The sequence below is a fragment of the Dermacentor albipictus genome, chromosome 5, assembly GCF_038994185.2.
Source record: "Dermacentor albipictus isolate Rhodes 1998 colony chromosome 5, USDA_Dalb.pri_finalv2, whole genome shotgun sequence".
NCBI classification, from domain to species: Eukaryota; Metazoa; Arthropoda; class Arachnida; order Ixodida; family Ixodidae; genus Dermacentor; species Dermacentor albipictus.
The window spans coordinates 103848463-103869678 of record NC_091825.1 but is presented as its reverse complement, the minus strand read 5'-3'; the positions used below and the strand labels follow the sequence as shown (position 1 = coordinate 103869678).

Here is a 21216-nt window from a genome sequence, read left to right as displayed (position 1 = left end):
CTAGTGCGACTGAATGGCAGTGAGTGTGAGTGGAGGTGAGTGCGAGTGTGAGTGAGTGCCAGTGAGTGTGAGTGGAGGTGAGTGCGAGTGCGAGTGAGTACCAGTGAGAGTGAGTGTGAGCGTGAGTGGGCGCTTGTGAGTGTGAGTGGAGGTGAGCGTGAACGTGAGCGAGTGTGGGCCCTGGAAAAATTATGGGATGTGAGCGTGAGTGAGTATTCTGCCACACTGTCTACCTATGCAGGTGAAGAGGATGCCTGCAGGGGGAGAGGAGGTACACGCGCTGGGAAAGGTACGCGTACACGCAAGCGAAGCACGCGGCGGAGCTACTAAGCAACCTAGGCGGTTATCGACGCTTGTGAAAAAGCCTTTCGAAATTTACTGGCACGAAAATTCTTAAAGGCCACCTTGGAAAATATAGTAGCGCAGATCTGCACAGTAAACAACACTTTGGCCGTGATACAGGAACCATGAGTTGCAAGTCCGAATATTTACTTGACGGGCTCATCGTAAAGTCGCAATTTGGATGCTCGACATTACACCAAAACGTATTTATTTATTTATTTATTTATTTGAACATACTATCAGCCCTTTACAGGGCCAAGATAGGAATGAGTACAATAACGTATTACATACTGTACAACAACAAACACTAAACACACAGCAGTGCATATGATCAGGTATACTGTACAACAGATCAGGTATCAGATCAGGTATACTGTACAACAACAAACACTAAACACACAGCAGTGCATATGATCAGGTATACACAAACAATATTAAGAACAATTCGTGACCCTTAGTGCAGCAGCTTGTGGTACTTAGCACAGCACTATAGGGTAACAAAAACTGAAATCACCAGCAAACTAGGAAGAGTATTCTTGAAGTTGGGACCGAAAAGGACAATAACAACTTTCACAAGATAGTTATACACTGCTATTCTTCCCAGCTCAAGCGTGAGCTGATTGATTTTTTCTCACTTAAGAAAGACAAAATAGAAAAAGTAAATGAATCCTAAAGAGGACGGAAGCACAGAAAAGTCATTTGAGGACAGGGCATTGAAAAAGGCGCCAGAACACTGGTCGTGCTTTTCTTTTCAATGCGAAAAGCAAAAGCAAAGGCGTCACTTAAAAAAAAGGAGAGAGAGAGAGAGGAAACAAAGGAACAGAGCAGCAAAACGCATTTCGTCGCTTCGAAAGGGAAGCAAAGTCGAGGGAACGGCGCCCCGATCACGGACGGTGCTCCAGCGAGGCTCCGTGGGGGCACGGTATAATCCAATTGGATCACACGCTCTCACTATCATTACGCAGCGTCGCCTCTGGAAGCGAGAGGGTTTGCTTTCAAGGGAGCCTGCCCCGACTGACGAAAACGAGGAGCCTTTCATGCTTTTAATCCGCAAGCAGGGCGGGCGGCGCGTTTGAGGCTGCCTGAATTATTGAAGGTTTTAGGCGAGGCTCCACATAGCTTCCAACAGCGACGTCGTGAGGCGCGCAAAAGAAAAAAAAATAATGCGAGTGAAAAAAAAAATGAAGGTGCGCGTACTTTTCAAAAGCAGTCGTTGCCTTCCTGAATTATTCATGAGGCTTTGTTGGGTTTTGCCGCGTTTAACTTGGTCGCTGCAGTGCTCACGGCACCGCGTTCGTTGTGCCGCAAAGTCTGGTCGATCATCGCAAGCAGATCCTAGCGAGCTGCATGGCGGGGAATCTCCTGCACGCGCTGAATTTCACTGTAATACATCCCAAGGACGTGGTCCTGACTAAGAAGAAATGTCGAACGAAGCACACCCGTACACGCACTAGAGAACGGCTTTGGCTTCAGTCACCGTTATTGTGTGTGTAAGGCCGAGTTCAATTATACGGCCGTTCGTCAGCTGTTTCTGACGAATGCAAACCGTTTTCGACGAGAATGATCAGAAAAAAGAAATCATAAGATCGAGCGTGGTCCAGCCAGTACAGCGCAGATTTGTGGCTTCTATATAGAGTGGTTTTTCGTAAGCCACAACGCAGCTTTCCTGCAGTGCATCAGGGCCAAAATATTGCGGTCTAACATATTGTCAAGCTGTCGTATGCATACAATTGATTCTCTTTACTACGATTTTGATTTCTATGTGGAGTACACGGAATTGCTTTGCATGATGCAGCAGGCTTCGACCACTCAATTGTCACATTTACGACGGGTACTGCGAGGATATATTTTCTGCAGATTCATCTTTGTGAGAAAACCAACTTAACAGTTTGAAAAAAGATAAGCGTCTGTTGCGACCTTCGGTCCAAACTGCTCACAGTTACAAATATTGCTTTCCACACGACTCCCACCAATGAGTGCTAAGCTCATAGCAGTTGCGGAATATGCTGTAAATCCTTGGGCAGCAAGATCAAACACACTAGTGTCAACTTCAAGGCTGTAACATCTCTAAAACAGTTTGGGGGTAATTTACTGGTACGCCAGTAGTTGACGCTTGAAGGAAGTGTGCGCGTATATGCTTGAGCCACTTGCTGCGAAATCCTGCAAGCTAATCCGCTTTTCGACAGCTATACGACAGTCCTAGGCTTAATGTTTGAAAACACTCCAGATATCGCCGAATTCATGGAATGTCCCCACTTCAAAAAAGAAAAAAAGAAGACTACATTCTGCCGTGGTTTGTGTTTTATCGAACTTCACAGCGGCCACGCAGTATAAAGAACTAAGCATTTGCCTGTCAAAACTCTCAGTGGGTTTCTTTTATATGCGATCATAGCGGCGAGGATGAAGGGAGGAAAAAAAAGAAAGAAAGAACAATATCTGCGCGTAAACGAAAAAAAAAAAGAGCGGCTCCGTCGGAAATGCAAGAGCGCAGCTGTTTCCATCTCCGAGAACGCGCATAACGTCACACCCCACGGCCAGAACGGGTTGCCGGGCCAAGTGAATTCACTCCCCCGCGTCAGGGCACGGCCCGGACGCGTCGCCCGTGCGGAACATTCGAGTCAGCCCGCGGACCCAATGGTTCGGGTCGAAATGAAATGGCGGTTGCCAGGAATGCGACACTTTGCACGGTGGCCGGCCTCTCAGCTTATTGCTTTTCTTCCTTTTTCTTCCTTTCTTTAGCTTCTCTTCCTCTGTTTTGTTTCATACCGCTATTTTACGCAAAAAATAGGCAGTGAAATACGTCGGAAATGCGCGCGTATATATATATATATATATATATATATATATATATATATATATATTTGTGTGTGTGTGTGTGTGTGTGTGTGTGTGTGTGTGTGTGTGTGTGTATGTGTGTGTGTGTGTGTGTGTGTCATTCCCAGTTCTTGCATGGTCTTGGGAGGGAAAGTGCACGTAAACCTCCTCGGCAACATTCAAATTCCTCCGCTCCTTTCTAGCACTGCAAACAGCTGCCGCTAGATCGATGTGGGCGCAGCTCGCGTCTCTTTTTTTATCTGAGTCAAAAAAAAAAACAAAGCATAGAATAAAGCATAAAGCATAGAAGAAGGACAAGCGAAGATCGAGGACGACTTTTGTTGTTCCTCGAAAAGAATGTCGAGAGATGTTCGACAGAAAAAGGATAACATTGAAAGAAAAGAGGCAGGATCTGCTAGGCATAAAGGTTGGTGAACGGCAGACCCGAGTAACATATAGGGGGTATGCTCTGATGTCAGTGGGGCCGCCATATTGTAGCACAACCAGCACGATGAAAAGCTGCGCTTTATCTTGATCAACTTATCTCCAACAGTACTGTGGATGCTGTTAACAGGACTATAAAACGGCGTACGCTACCACCTGAAATACCAGGCGGTAATACCACCTGTAGTGGGAATACCACCTGTGGTAACGAAGGTTACACCCTAGCTTAACTTGCAGTTAATTAAATAATAAAAGAAGCAGTGTAAACTAGCAAAGTGAGTACACATATAAAGCACAATCGCGATATACATAAACAAGGAGTAACATTTTTTTTTTTAAGAACACCATGACGAAATTCGAATTACCAAGACCAGTACAAATAAATATTCAATACGGCTTCAAGCGTGAACGCAGCGAACGGACATACAATATGTCTAACATCGGGCGCAATTTGTGAGGTTTTTACAGACAAGAAGGCTACGTGGAGGACTATAGGGACAAAACATACTAAGTAAAATCGAACCGACTGTGCGCAGCGTCCCATAAAGTTACTATTTTAGAGTGGCAGATCAGGTGCAGCCATTCCCGGATTCAGCCGCCTCTCCATAATCCGTCTGTAGCTACCACTATAACCCTCAACAACATTTATGCAATATATATATATATATATATATATATATATATATATATATATATGAGACTGCTTTTTCTCCTAGCAATCACACGACTTCTTTCCTCGAGCAAAGAGCACCACTTCACTATAGTTCACCTGCACGAAGCTGTTGGGCTACATATAGACGAGGAACCCGGTAACAAGTATGCCGACCACTCGTTAACGTCTGCGGCCTCTTGGATCGGCTGTTAAACATGGATGTGAAATATGTGTTGTGCGCCAGCGTATAATGTATAGTCGCGTGCCTATTTTTGCAGTGGTGTCATTGTCTATAAAGCAACTCCTAAAATTGCCGACAGAAAGCCGGCAAAACTGTACATTTATTGAAAGAATTTTCTAATTTCACGAGGTTGGCACAAGCGCACACTGTAAAAAAAAACATTTTGTAAAAAAAATATAACCGACAAAGTGTGGCAATTTTATCAACATACTTCTTCAGCTTTCTTCTATTTTGTGTGTCTTACTTGTTATGTAGTTTCACCAACATTTTCTGTTCATGGCTTGTTCCGTCAATTTAGAAAAAAAAAATTGTTACATAGCTAACAATTACTTGGGGGAGTAATTTTTACTCTCCTCATGACCACAGATTTCAGGAAGTGCGAAAAAGTGAAATGCTGGAATGCGGTTGCCGTAACAGTAGAGATACAGATAAGTGCAGTGCAGGTACAGATAAGCACTCTACGTAGAACATACGAGATGTGACACGAGACCTGGCACTACGCGACACATCAAAGTATCCGTTGTACGAGTGTTTATATCCATGCTCTGCATGGCATGACTTGCCCGGAGAGAAGCTGTTTTTCTTTTCTTTTTCTTACTAGAATTAAAACCATTTGGCTCGCACCCATGAGATTAATCTGGCCGTACTTACGTGAGTGGTGAAGCTGCACACACACACACAAATAACGTTGTTGTTGTTGTTGTTGTTGTTGTTGTTGTTGTTGTTGTTGTTGTTGTTGTTGTTGTTGTTGTTGTTGTTGTTGTTGTCGTCGTCGTCGTCGTCGTCGTCGTCGCCGAAACATTTATTTAAACAACAATAGAAAGTTGCCACCCCCTAGAGGTGAATCTATCACGGCAGGGTGAGAGGTAAAAGAGGATATCGGTTCTAAAGTACTGTTAGCCACATTGGAGTCCCTTACAGAAAGTCTCAGAACTCGGACGCCTGGCGCCTTCCCACTGGTTCCCACGAGAGACGTCACACAAGTGTTAATTGTGTATAGTAAAAGCGCAAAGAAATCACATTTCGCTCATAGTATTGAACACAAATTCTTCACTTTAGCGTAAGGGAACAAATTCTGCTAAAACAAAGAAAAGCTCCTTCTCTCAGAATAAAAAAAGCTTTTTTAAATCAGAGGATCTGTTTTCTCCATTAAAAGAAATTTTCAGAAATAAATTTGGAAATTTTCCACATGCTTTAATAATAATAATAATAATAATAATAATAATAATAATAATAATAATAATAATAATAATAATAATAATAATAATAATAATAATAATAAATGTTGTTGTTGTTGTTGTTGTTGTTGTTGTTGTTGTTGTTGTTGTTGTTGTTGTTGTTGTTGTTGTTGTTGTTGTTGTTGTTGTTGTTGTTGTTGTTGTTGTTGTTGTTGTTGTTGTTGTTGTTGTTGTTGTTGTTGTTGTTGTTGTTGTTGTTGTTGTTGTTGTTGTTTTACAGAGTACCTACATCGCCATAATGGCATTACGTAGGGGGGAACAAAATACAACCAATCATACAGAGAAGCTTTCGGACAAATATACTGACAAAAGAATCACTACAATAGCTGTTAGAGAAAGACATACAAGTAACGTGAAACAAGCAGGTTCCAAGATATATAACACATACGTTTGTTTTACAAGAGCGCCGTCACAGCATTGAATAGAATAGTTCGTTATTTGACACATTTACTATATCATTTGATAAACTGTTCCATTGTTTAATTGTTTTGGGGAAAAAAGAGTAGTAAAAAGTGTTTGTTCTGCAGTTATAGGCAGAGATCTTTTTGTTGTTATCACAGCGAGTCGATATATAATCTGGTTCCAGGAGATAGTCATAGCGATTAATACCTGTCTGATTATTATATATTCGGTGCAATAGTTTAAGCCTTAACTTCTGCCTACGCATATGTAGTAGATCCCATCCTAAAGTGGCCTTCATTTCGGATACGCTAGAGTACGGGCTGTAATTATTGCAAAAAAACCTTGCTGCATGGTTCTGTAGTTTTTCCAGTCTATTAATGAGGTAATCTTGATAGGGATCCCATATTACACAAGCATAATCAAGTATTGTTCTAACATGTAAGAAGTATAAAGTTTCTGTAACTTCGCGTGTTGCCTGTTTAAAATTTCTGCGAATAAAATGTAACATACTGCTAGCTTTTGCTATGACAGTGTCAATCTGTTTATGCCAAGTGAGTGATTCGGTAAAATAGACTCCTAAATACTTATATTCCGACTGTATGTCGATAAGCGTGCCATTGATGTTATATCGGTTCTGAAATTTGTATAATTTTCTGGAAAAACTTACGCTACTGCACTTTTTTATATTTAAATTCATGTTCCATTTTTTACACCAGATCGCTACCTTATCTAAATCTGTTTGCAATGTATCTATGTCATCTTCAGTGGTAATTTCTCTGTAAATCACACAGTCATCAGCAAATAGTTTTATGGGTGATGTAATTAGTTCGACAATGTCATTTATGTAGATTAAAAATAGCAAGGGCCCCAGTACGCTTCCCTGAGGAACGCCCGAAGAAACAGTTATTGGTGAAGATGCAACGTTGTTTAGGACAACAGACTGGGTTCTTCCGTTTAGGTAGTTTCGTATCCAATTTTGAACGTTTTCGTTTATATTTAATGCAGCGAGCTTTACATCTAGGAGCTTATGGGACACAATATCGAAAGCTTTTTGAAAATCAATAAAAACCGCGTCTACCTGACTGTTGTTATCAATGGTTTTAGATAAGAAGTGCTGGAATTCTATTAGTTGTGTGTTGCAGGAATAACCTTTTCGGAATCCGTGCTGGGAAGGTGTAAAAAAAGCGTTTGAGTCAAGGAATGCAGATATGTTACTATATAAAATGTGTTCGAATATTTTGCAACATATTGACGTTAGTGAAATCGGCCTATAGTTTTCTCTGAGTTTTCTATCGCCCGATTTAAAAACGGGTGTCACGCTTGCCGTTTTCCAATCTTGGGGAATGAGGCCTGTTTCAAGGGAAAGCTTATAAATGATCGTTGAATACGGAGAAATGATGCCATGACACTCTTTAAGGACTACTGGGGATATTCCATCAGGTCCAATTGCTTTTGTGTCATCTAAATGCCGTAATAAAGAGTCGACGCCACTAACATCAAATTCAATGTCTGGCATCATATCGCCTTGCTTGGCGTTGTTCAAAAGCGAAGTCTCCCGAGCAGGTAATAGCGAAAACACAGATTGGAAGTACTTGTTGAAGCATTCCGCCCTCTGATAGTCCGACGTCATGGTTTTGCCGTCAACAGTTAAAGATGGTATCGATATGTCTTCTTTTCGATTTTGTTTTACATATTTCCAAAAAGATTTTGGGTTTTCTCTCAAGTCCTTGTTTAATTTAACAAAGAAGGTATCTTTGGCAGCTTTTATTGTTGCTTTCAATAGCTTATTTATCTCTTGCAAGCGTTTCTGATTTGCCAGACTGGTGTCGGCAGAAAATGTTTTATACGTTTGTCTTGCTTTCCTTATAAGTTTACGTATTTCTACGTTAAACCAAGGTTTTTGTTTTTTTCGTTGCCGCAGGTACCTGCATGGAACATGACTTTCGACTAGTTCAAGTATTTTGTCCCGAAATGCTGACCACAACGTTAACGGACAGCGTGCGTTTGACATATATTGGAAAGTAGGAAAGAAATTTTCAAGTTCGGTCCTGATAGCAGCATAGTCTCCTCTGTCGTAGCTGTACACTTTTCTTTGCGGAATTTGCGCCATCCGTACTCGTTGTATGTTAAGCTCTATGACAACTGCCCTGTGGTCACTAATACCTGGGCAAACAGTAACTTTTGATATTATGTTCGGCTCATTGCAAAGTACTAAGTCTAGAATTGCATTTTCTCGCGTAGGTTCCAGTACGTACTGCTGCAATCCATTTAATCCGAGTAGTTCTTCGAACTCTGTGTAAATACGGGACCTATTGCCAGCCACACATCCGGCATTCCAGTTGAAGTCTGTCAAATTGAAATCCCCCCCTAGAAATACGCTATTAGGCAGCAGAGATAGCATCTCAGACAGCAATCCGAATGAGTCGCTTGCTGCCGGGTGGGCGGTAGAATGTCCCGTAGACTACATTGTTTCCTTTAGGCAATTTCACAAGGCACCAGACAGACTCAGAATCGTTTTCAAATAAAATTTGTGCACTTGACAATGCATTTGATATCAAAAAGAATACTCCCCCGCCATGTCCATGCCTATCTTTCCGATAGACAGTAAAACCAGGCGGAAAGATTTCTACATCAGGTATATCCTTGTCTAACCATGATTCGGTGCCCATCACAATCTGAGGTTTAACAGTGGCTACTAAAGACATGAAGTTATCGACTTTGTTCTTTATGCTGCGACAATTTACAAGCAGGACAGAGAGCCGTTCAGGCTGCGAGCAACGTGCTGAGTTCTCTTTCGGAGGAACGGAATTCGGAATGCGTCATTTGCCTCTGTCCAGTCGCGCATGCGCCTGAAGTGGAACTGGCATCCGCATATCGCTATCCCAGACAAACGTTTGCCCATTGATGATCAATTTATCATAACTCAAGCGAACACGATTTTCTTTGTTCTCTCTTTTTTCTTTCGCATAATTCCACAGCTGACGTCTTTTTTCTTGTACGGCTCGGCTGAAATCTTCAGAGATGCTGTACGAAGTGCCTTTTAGTCTGTAAGCGTTTTTAAAGACATTTTCTCTAGCCTTCCACCTTGAAAAGCATGCTACTATGCGCCACTTTTTGCCTTCTCTGAAAACGCCTACGCGATGAGCCCGTTCAACCGAAATATCATCAAGTTTCATCACATCTTTGCATATTCCACTTATTAGTTTTTCAGACGCCTCCCACGTCTCGTTATGCTCCCTGTCAGGCAACCCGAAAAAGACCAGATTCTGTCTACGGCTTCTATTTTCCAAGTCGTCTAGTTTAGCCATAAATTTATCTTCCATTTTTTCCACCCGAGCAATACGACTTTCTACATTATTTGTCTTCTCTATTAAGCCCGTAATTTTGGATTTATTTCACATTGTCTTGTTGTAATTTCCGTTAACTTCGCAAGCACAGTTTCCTGGCCTGTTTTCATTTCTAAGAGAATCCTTTCAATGTTTGTCATTTGGTCACGTTCAACTGCATTCATGGGCCCTGGATTTAGTTCTACATCCCCCGATAGGAGCAATAAGATTTGGGAAAGCGTCAGGCAGCCGTCGTAGAGAGAGAATAGTAGAGTATCAACGAAGCACAGGCTGGCATGTTCAAGACACTCAATCATTTGTCGCTTGCTAATGGGGCACGACACTCTTAAAAGCATAACGTTGCTAGAGCGATAACACTTAGTTCTATTTAGGTAACTGACCTGGTACATGAAGAAGCGTGAGTTTGTGCCGAAAAGAGCGTCGTGCCCCAGTCGCTCTAGGCTTGGCTGGTCCTTTATATGGCCAGCGCGCAGCGGAACCGGAAAGGTTCCCCGATGCGCAGATTCCACTTCGGTGCGTCGGAGATCGTACACGATTTCCAGCAGTTGTTGTTGTTGTTGTTGTTGTTGTTGTTGTTGTTGTTGTTGTTGTTGTTGTTGTTGTTGTTGTTGTTGTTGTTGTTGTTGTTGTTGTTATACAGTGCAGTGAACTCTTTTTTTATAATTTTGTGCCATTATATGAAGAGCTGACATTTCACACGAAATTAGGATGCATTCACGTCGACCAGTGTCTGCGTTGTTTGTTCATCGTCAGCCCATTATGTTGTTGCCTTGTCTTTACCCTTCTCGAAACATATCTCTTCTCAATGCGTAGCAGTGACAACAGCTCCATCTTAAAACGCGGTTCACTCCTCTTTTGCGCACATTCGCGGCACGTTCTTTTACGCCGCCTTCTCGCACTGCTTGCCGAAATTCCCTCACTGCTGCCGAATTCTAAATTTCCACGCGTATCTGCCGAAGAATGTACTTCACGTTCGTTTTCGTTTCTGGGCTTCGTCATCTCGCGTGAGTTGTTCTTCACCAGTTCCTTTGTATGGGCGCATGAAAAAAAAAAGGACGAGAATCCGTTTCCGAAGGTCCATTCTTTTGAGTTTGTGCCCACACTCCTTTTCTACCGGATTTTTTTTTTCTTCGACCACCACTCCCCACCCCACGGGAGTTGTGAAACTTGCGTTCCACCCCTGGTCCTCTTTACTGGCCGATCGGGGCAGTTACGACTATTGCTATCGACACGTACGACCTCGCGCCGCGCTTGGCATTAAAACCTACCGCCGCCATCTTTTTCTGTACAGTAAAATCGCTAGTTCCGTGCAGCAAGTGGAAGGCAACAACAGCATTGGCCCGTCCAAAAACTTGTTGACCTTGCCGGTATCCTTGAAAAGAAAAGTACTGTGCGATCAGTGAATTCCTGTTAGTACAAACTTGTACGGTGTTGAAACTTTAACACTAGAACGGAAGCTTGAGCAGGAATTAAGTTTTGTCTAGCAATACGAGCAATGGAATGAAAAAAGAAAGAAAGTTGTGACGATTCAAAAAAAACAAATTATGGGGTTTTACGGGACAAAATCACGATCTGATTGTGAGGCACGCCGTAGTGGTGGCCTCCAGAAATTTGGACCATCTGGTATTCTTTAACGTACACCTATATCTAAGTACACGAGTGTTCTCGCATTTCGCCCCCGTGGAAATGCGACCGCCGTGGCCGGGATTCGATCCCGCAACCTCGTGCTTAGCGGCTCGGCACCACAGCCACTACGCAACCATGGCGGGTCAGGCGTAACGATAGGAAACGCCGATATATATCAGACAGCAAACCGGTGCGGCTGATATTCAAGTTGAGATTAAGAGGGAGGAGTGGGACTTGGGCAAGGCATGTAATGCACAGTGCATATAACCGGGGGTAAATTACAGGAACATAATGGTCTTCAGGGAAAAGGAGAGGCAGTCGAGTACGGCCGAGAATAGGGTGCTCTGGTGAGATTAGGAAATTTGTAGGCACAGTATAAAACAATTTAACACCATCCGATGCTCAGGTAATGGGAGATCGCTGGGAAAGGCCTTATTCATGCAGTTACTTTAGACAATGATGATGGCGATGACGATCGGTGCATTACACCATACTTCGCACAAGAGCTCACCCGCTCTGCTCTTACGCACGGAACTACAGCATCGGACTGCGCGGCATTACAGCAAACGATGGAGCTGTCTGGTGTAATATCCCAGCGTTTTCGAAACGGCGGAATCCTGAAGAATTACGGCTTCGCCGAAGCCATTGTGCGGATGCAGGAGACAGAACAGGATCGACATAAAACAGGCACTCCGTGGTACTACGCCAAAGAGTTAGAAAGATAGAGAGGGAAATAAAGAACAGAAAGAACCGAGACAACGAACGTCGCAAAGCAAGCCTGTAATGTTGCGTAAGAAGAATTGAGAAATGCCCAACAGGCCTCGGATGGTGTCATGGGCAAGGCGTTCAGGCGGGTTGGCTATTGAGCGGACATTTCTCAAACAGTCATACAAAGGCGCTCCCTTTGAGAGAAGACTGTGTATTGTTACGAACTCCCAACCGGTGCCACCTGTGTTACGACATCCAACCGGTGCCACCAGTTTTACGAACTTGTACCGCTGCACCACGATTGCGGCTTTGTGGTCCCGTAGCGCTCGTCACCCGTTTCGTGACAGAGCGGTGGTAGCGAAGACTCCGAGCCTGGCGTCGATGAGAATAACAAAAGGGACTTTATACATTATATACAGGTTATCATACAGGACATGAACGGGTCGGCACTGGGGCCGAGTGCTCACAACAAACGCGACTGTTCTCGCACGACGACGTCCGGCGAAAACGCGTTACACATCTCACCCCAGTCGGGAGCGACACTCTCTCCCGGTGGGGTCGGCAGATCCTGTTTTCGAGCGGCGTGTCGCTGCTTTTATAATCCCCGAGGCCCATTGTCACTCAAACGGCCCAATACAAAGTCAGCACACGACGGTCGTCCGAGGGGTCCAACCAGCGACCGCGCTGGCCACCCGGTTCAAAGTTCGCGCGCGCGGTGACCTCCAGGCAAGGGAGGTGCGGCGCCGGGCTGGCGGGCACACGCGGACACGTTTAAACACGCTGCTCGCCGAGGCTTCTCCCGCACGACGGCGCAGCATCTTGTCTTGTGAAGGGAGAATTATGGCGCTCGCAGGATAGATTCCGCATCTTGCAGATTCGGAATCCGGGCTTGTGGTAATGGCACAACAGCATCCCCGCCCTCAGATAAGGCGCCGGGAAGACGAGCTGCCTCCACGTGGCTCGGATGCCAGGCGCGCACGTTCGTCAGGCTCGTCCAAGTTCACGTCCAGTGTCGGGACGCCAGGTAACATCACGTGCCCAGGTCCGACTCGCCAGGACAGGAGCTCTGCTCACCACGTCGTCGCCAAGGCACCTTGACCAGCTCCGCTCGGGTCGTTCCTAAGACCTTGCTTCTCGCCACTGGTCCCGCTTGGTCGTTCTGCAGCTTGCAAAACCGACAGGCAAAAGGCAACACCCAACACGAACAAGTGCCCTCTGTCTCCCGTCAAACACCAGACAAGGCCATAATTCAAATCAACCTAACTAAATTGTTTTCCCCTTTTTTCTCCCGCTGCAACAAGAGGCAGGTGTACGATCTAGCACACAAGGCTTAAACAATCAGTTTTCAAATCTTCAACACAACAAAATAGAAACAATTATTAATCAGCAATAATAATTACAAATAGAATGGTCCCCTTGAAATCGCTTTGGACCGAAACCATACTTCTGAGGAAGCAAATGAGGTCATTCATTTTTCCCGGCGATATTTTCGTGGAATCCGAAGCTGCTTATATTTGCGACCCTGCTTATCCGTGTAGCCGCGGTACGATAAGCCAGATTCTTTGCCAAATGAAACCCTCTTTTTTTTCACTCCCCGTTTGACGCTCTTCCTCAGATCGGCTAATGAACAGCCTTCCTGTTGCTCGCGAATCAGACTTTCTCTTTCAACTGCAGCCTGCTCCTGCCGGCTGGCGGAAACCGGAGCGAGTGTGGAGCCCGCGTCGCCTAATTGCGGCGTCGAGTCTATATCGCGGCTAGCACTGCACGCGTCACTCCCACTCACTTCCAGGACCCGCTCGTCTAGGCCAGCCTCCGAGCACTGCCTCTCCCGTGACTGCTCGCCACTCAAGTTACCCTGATCAGTCCGTGTGCCGCACCGCCTTTCGCTCACCGACACTAAGTCAAGTTCCCTCGACAGCGGGCGCGCTTTGGATCGCGTGGGGGCCATGTACGCCACGTCGGCAAAGAATGATTTGCCCTGATCCCTCAGCAGCTGCTCCGAGCTATTTGAGAAGAGGTAGGAAAATTGCTCCGGGAGGGCGGCTGACACAGCGGCTTCGGTGTTAAGTTTCCCAAATTCTCCTTCAATGCTAACCGTTGCGATCGGTAAACAGACACTCTCCTTCTCGGCCACTTGCCGTATCCTAACGCACTCTCCCGTAAAATCACTCGAGGAGACGAAAGACGGGTGAACAACGTCCATAGTTGCTGCAGAGTCCCGCAGTGCTCGGCACTTCTTGCCGTTTACCTTAATTTCCTGCACATAGGGCTCCAATAGACGTATGTTCTTGTGAGTTTCCTGTATCGTTGCAAAAGCAATTCTCTCTGGGCAGCTTGCAGCGATGTGCCCTTGCTTTTTGCAATTGTAGCAGGTTAACGGTTTCCGTTTTTCAAAAGAACGCGTCATTTCGTTTCGCTGTTTCGGACCATCGTCATCATTCTGAGATGCATTCTGTCCTTCCCTTACAGTTTCTTTGAGAAGGGACTCGTCTTCCCGAAACTCGCGACGCGTGATTTCCTTCCGTTCGTCGGGCTTCCCGTAAAACCCATCTCTTCTATCTGCTTTTTCTATACGCACTGCCTTGCTGTGCAAGCTGCGGCGGGTGTAATACTCTTCCGCTAACTCTGCTGCCTTGTTTAGCTTAACCTCCTTTAGCCTATCTTGCAGCCAGAGCCGGACATCCTCATCAATGCAACGGTAGAACTGCTCCAACGCGATGCATTCGACGATTTTGTCGCGGTCATCGTAAACCTCTTCGCCCTTCAGCCATTCCACCAGGTCGGCTTTTAGACGAAACGCGAAGTCAACATTCGACTCCTTGCCCTTTTTTGCATACCGGAACCTCTGCCGGAAAGCTTCGGGCGACAATTTGTACTTCCGCAGTAGCGCTTCCTTCACATCACTGTAGCTCTCAAACGCCTCTTTCGATAAGCAAGTTATTACGTCTGATGCCTCCCCAGGAAGCAAGGCTAACAGATTCTGTGCCCAGAGGGATCGCTCAATGCTATTCCGTTCGCACACGTGCTCAAATTTCACGAGGTATTTGGCCATATCCTCTCCGACGACAAAGGGTGGAAGTTGATCGCGTATTCTTGGACCGTTAGAAGTTAGATTAGGCGCCGGCGAGTTATTTCGGATCTCCAACTCTTTCATTTTAAGCTCGTGCTCACGTCGCTCCCTCTCTCTCCTTTCCTCCTTTTCCTCTTCGCGACGTTCCTGTCCTCTCCTTTCCTGCTCGCAACGTTCCTTCTCCCTTTCCTCCCTTTCCCGACGTTCCTTGATATCCGCCCAGGCCTCAGCGGCTTCCTCCGCCGTTACGTCCCCAGTCCTCATGACCTCAAGGATCGCATTCTTTCTTTTAGTTGAGCCCAACTCAATGCCCAACTCCTCACAAATTTCGAGAAGTTCCTTCACCTTGTACTTCTCCATCGTTCACACTGTCCTCCTGCTGTTTACCCTTTTTGAATATACCTGCCGTACGCTACTACAACACTACTAGTAACACATATGCAAGTATATCACACACTGCCCTGTTTACCCCCTCAGCATCCCCTGGTTTTCAAAACGCTCTTACTAGGCTTGAAACACACAAGGTTATCACAATGCAACACCAAATCCTTCCCTAAGCTACTATAACCTGTGTCAGAGAAAGTCTGGTGTTTGAGGTAAACTTCAGGCACTCACCGCGCCGAGGTAGCTGATGCCGGTCAATCCCGTAGCTGCCATCCAGTGTTACGAACTCCCAACCGGTGCCACCTGTGTTACGACATCCAACCGGTGCCACCAGTTTTACGAACTTGTACCGCTGCACCACGATTGCGGCTTTGTGGTCCCGTAGCGCTCGTCACCCGTTTCGTGACAGAGCGGTGGTAGCGAAGACTCCGAGCCTGGCGTCGATGAGAATAACAAAAGGGACTTTATACATTATATACAGGTTATCATACAGGACATGAACGGGTCGGCACTGGGGCCGAGTGCTCACAACAAACGCGACTGTTCTCGCACGACGACGTCCGGCGAAAACGCGTTACACATCTCACCCCAGTCGGGAGCGACACTCTCTCCCGGTGGGGTCGGCAGATCCTGTTTTCGAGCGGCGTGTCGCTGCTTTTATAATCCCCGAGGCCCATTGTCACTCAAACGGCCCAATACAAAGTCAGCACACGACGGTCGTCCGAGGGGTCCAACCAGCGACCGCGCTGGCCACCCGGTTCAAAGTTCGCGCGCGCGGTGACCTCCAGGCAAGGGAGGTGCGGCGCCGGGCTGGCGGGCACACGCGGACACGTTTAAACACGCTGCTCGCCGAGGCTTCTCCCGCACGACGGCGCAGCATCTTGTCTTGTGAAGGGAGAATTATGGCGCTCGCAGGATAGATTCCGCATCTTGCAGATTCGGAATCCGGGCTTGTGGTAATGGCACAACAGTATGGAGACCGTTCTGGCAGGGCGGAGCTGACCATGCTAGTAATATCTCGCGGAGAAAGCGACCTCTTTGTCCAATGCTGCAATTACACGGGGTGCAGGGTTTGGGGCCCCAACCGAACCACTGACGATATTACGGTTAAACTGCGGTCACAATATAAAGCAGAGCACACTAAGTGAGCGACATCGTAATCACAAAACAGTTGGAAGGCAATTCAACCTCTAGTTGAAGTCGATAAAACACATTGTCTTCCTGGGTGAGTAGGGGGTGCGAATGTGGTTGTATATATCAACCGTATGATTTCGTGTGAGAGACGCGCTGGAGCGCCATATTAAAGATGTCAACTATACGTTGAATTTTTGACTAAATTTTTATCAGTTATCATCATCATCACCGCTATCATCATAATAATCGTCGTTCCCCTTATTATTATAACCATAGTCGCAATAACCATCATAATCATCAGTTTTGCCACATTTTCAGACTTCACTAGGCTGCATGAACAGACATGCCCAATAAAGAAAAGCGGCGGTAACTCGCCTACGAAACCATTGTCTTCAATATCACCTATAGAGAGAGACATTTATTATGGTAGAAACGCGGAGAGGTCGACCTGAATCTAAGTTCTGACCTGCTATCCCGCGTTGGGGAAGGGAGACGGGAGTAAAGAGAGAGGGGTAGATTGGTGTTGATGATGAAGGTCAAGATGGCGGTGAGTGAAGATGAACAGCAAAGACTCTTAAATGTCTCCCATCTAGACGGCTCTCGCGCAAGAATTTGATTAGAGCTTTGACAACATCCCGCCGACAAGAATATGACTAAGGTCCCAATAGGACCTCTTCAGACAAAGGTTGACTAGTATGCTTGAGCTAGTGTTGTACCAATGATTGTCTTTGCACAGCGTATTGCGGGAAAGTGTGCAAAACGTGTTCAATTGTCTCGGGGGTACCTCGCAGTCCGGACTGTCTGCACGGCCACTGAGGTCCAAGCAACGCCGAGTGAATGCCACACCTAGTCGTAACTTGTGATGCAAGGTTGCATAACTTCTTTTCATCTTGGGTGGTGATTTCATTCGCACGTTTAGGTCTAGTCTGTGAAGGCGTCGATAACGGTGAGTCGGCAACGCCCAGTTTGTTCTAGTGCTGTCGCACAATATTGTACACATTAGTGCATTAGTGTCCGGTCGAGAAAATGGGATGGACACTTGCGTGGAATTATTGTGGGCCATCTTTGCCTCTTCGTCAGCCAGCTCATTTGCATATAAGCCACAGCGAGCTGGAGTCCGTCGAAACGCTATACGATGGCCAGTTCTCAGGGCGAAATCGTGTAATTCCACCACAACTTGAGCAAGAACGATAAAAGGCCCTCGTTTAAGGGCAAAATGAATCACTTGCGGTGCTGGTTTCGCGTCACAATTTATAGTCCATACTTGAGGCGGTTGATTCAATATAAAACGGACTGCTTCACGGATGGCTACAACCTCTGCGGCCGTTGGGCTACAGTTTGGTGGTCGAGGCGGAGGCGCTTATAGATTTTTGGATTCGGTATTACGAATGCTGCTGTTGATGTAGTTCGAGACACTGATCCGTCATCATGTATATGCATATAAGCTTCTTATTCTGTAGAAATATGGGATAGGGGCAAATCGCCTAAGCCCACATGAGGGCATACGTGACCTTTTAATAACTCCCGGTATATAGGGGTGCACAACAGGCTTTGATGAAGCCCATGCTGGTACGCTCGCTACTTTAGCCGGAGCAAAAGGCGATGGGATAGCGCTCTCATGGCGTAAGAGAGATTGAGAAAAAGAGCTCACTGGACGTGAATTGTGAATCGTTGAAGGAGGGTGACACTCGCGGCGGTTCAACAGTCGAAGATACACGCTTAGAGGTTTGCAATAGCGGTAAAAGTCTATTGCGCGGGCGCGTGCTTCAGCAGTCCTGCCTTCGGTTGTGGCGCAGCGTGGCAGACCTAGACGTATTCGCAATGGTTGAGCTTGTAAGCTCTCCAATATACCTATGCAGAAAGGGCGAATGTTTGTCGTGATTGGTAAGCTGTGTCGTGCTTAGCCTACGAGAAGTGCCTCATACAGTTGGAGCAATGATCGCTCTCAACCCCACTTCATTCCTGCAACGTACCTAAGCATGTGTACGAAGCTGTCTAGCTTATACTTGAGCACTGCCCTGTGCTTAGACTAGGACAAGTTTCGGTCAGTGATGACACCTAAGAATGTGTGATGCATTACATATGACACAGATGTGCCATCTATTGTAATCTGATATCGGTGCGTCGCTTTGGGACTAATGCAAGCGCTGCGCACTTCGCAGTGGCCAATTGCAGACTTCGCAGGCGCAAAAACTTTGAAGTTGCAGACGCTGCGCGTTGCAGTTTTGCTAGAAATTGTGGCCGTTAAGCATCTGATGTCGATATGCAGATATCGTCAGTGTATAGGCTCATTTTGACAGTTTCTGGTACCATATCAGCAAGTCCTATGAGGGTTATATTGAAAAGCGTGGGACTGAGTGTGCCTCTTTGAAGAATGCCGCGGCCGACTTGATGGCGACTGGTCTCCCCGTCCGTCGTTGTCATAAAGATGGCGCGGCCTGTAAGGTAGTCCGTGATCCATTGAAACATTCTGCCTCCAATTCCTAGCTCCTGAAGTGCATCGAGAATGGCGTCATGTAAGACCTTGTCATATGCGCCTTTGACGTCCGAAAAGGGTGTACCTGACAAGCGCCGACGCTTCTTTTCCTGCACGGCGGTGGAAACCAAGTCAATCACGATTTCAATAGAAGATCTTCCTTTGCTAAGATTTGTTATTATGTCTGGGTAGAGGTCGCACTTCTCAAGAAGCCATTTCAATCTCGTCAACACCGTTTTTCCATGATCTTGCCCACATAGCTTGCTTGGTCAATGGGTCTGTAAGATGATATTACATGGGATGACTTGCCAGGCTTTAGAAGTGTCACGATGCGACTGGTTTTCCACTTGCATGGCATGGTACCTGAGTGCCATGGTGCATTAAATAAAGAGAGAGGAAGACCTTACGCGCTTCTTCGAGAAAATGGAGCGTGGTGTACATAATGCCGCCTAGTCCGGCTCTAGATGAACGTCTAGCAGCAGCAAGTGAGGCGTCTAGTTGTTGCATCGTGAATATTGCATCGAGGTGGTCATCCACGGCTGGTGGTGCTTGTCGTTCAAGAGATGTAAGAGGGCCAGAAATTAAGGCCAAAACCATTTTGCTGTAGTTCTCTGCAACCTGCACCTCGCTTCTACGTTGCACATTGCCATAGCTCGGAATGGGCACTTTTCTTATGGAGGAAACCGTAAGTTGCGCATTACCTGCCATGTTTTGCAAAGTGGCTTGCGATGATCTAGGGAAGCAAAAAAAAAATCCCCTCCAGAATTAAGTACTCAGTTTCTCAAAGTGTCGACGGACGAGCCGTTGATTTCGACGACAGGTAGAAACGTCCGATGCAGATTTCGTCCTTCTATATTTCCTCTCTGCGCGGCGACGTATACAACACGTAATTTTTTTTCGTAATCAGCGTCAGTGGAGGCTCTATAGCTGCCGATGCGTTTAAGTACTTTGTCGGGTTCTGAAGCACAGGCCCAATGGCATGCTCTGAATCAGGCGACATAGGCTTGTCCGAACAAGAGCTGTATACCGACGTCTGATAAGCTCACCAGTCATTATTTCGAACCCGCGGTGGGGAGGCTTGAAGGAACCCTTTTAGCTGTACATAGGTTGGCATGTGGTCACTACTGTTTGTCTCCAAGTCGATACACACCAGGATGTTGAGGACAGAAGGTTTCTCGACACAAATGCAACGTCCAAGCAACTACTGTATGACGGACCTCGGAGAAATGTGGGGGATCTGTCATTAATGATCGGTAAAATTTTTTTTTGAGTATGAAGTTGGCCAGGTCCTCACCCCGCCTATTCATTGCAACGCTACCTCATAATGCATGGTGGGCGTTAAGGTCTGCAATGGTTATGTGTGGTCCAAGGCACATTTTGACAAGATAATTTAAGTATAGGTGGTCAAAGCTCGTTCTCTGTGGTATGCAGCCACCAATGACCGAAAACGCGCGCTGTTTACGCTTCGCAGTCACACAGATGTATTCATTTGAAGTATGTTGAGTCACCCCGTGCCTGGCGTACGCCACGTCGCGACGTATGCACAACATAACTTTGCACTTGCATAGTTCCTTCCGCGACCACAATTGTAAGTATTCTGATAGTCGAAAAGGAAATGTCATGTTGGACTCGCAGATAACCACAACCGGAAATTGATAGTGGAATATTGGTCGGGCTAAAACCTGAAAGACGACCCCGTAGATTGCAGGCGTCTCGCTGCATATCAACAGATCGATGCATGCGCCCTTCAAATGAACCTGTTTCTACCGGTAGCGCCATGGTGACCTAATAGCGTAGAGCCGCCGCTGCACCGCCACTGATCCTTCAGTTCGGCGGTGCAGCGACTGTCCTGTATGATATAGTACATCCTACAATTTTCACTTCTCGAAAGGTTATTCTATCCACGGAGAAATTCCGTTTAATCGCAGATCCCATGCTTCAAAAAATTTCGTCGGCAGTGTATTAGCACTCTGTCCCGAAGTACTTTTGACTTTCGCAACACCATTCAGATTCTGCTGCTATGTCCGCCTTTCTAAAAGCTCGTCGTGTATACAATTCGAGCTTCCCTGATTTTTTTTTAACCGCGTTCTGCAGCATCATGTACACCCGAGCTGTGGTTCAAGTCGTCAGAAGTAGCTCCTTTGCGTCATACATATGCAATCGCGTTATATTCGTAGATGCATTGTGTTTATTCGCTATCGTTTCTTTCGTGTAATTTTCCCTGCTCGCTGCACGAATAATCTGTACCTCCGAAAAGCGGCACTATACTGTGTGCTACGTGGTAGCCGCCATGAAGAAAGAAGTAGACGGGCGCGTTGGCGCGCGCGTTACGGTCACG

General features: G+C 46.1%; 1 pseudogene; it reads right to left on the bottom strand.

Moving 5' to 3' along the window:
* LOC135905957 (uncharacterized) lies at positions 1–9869 on the bottom strand (annotated as a pseudogene).
* Positions 9870–21216: the final 11347 nt, after the last annotated feature.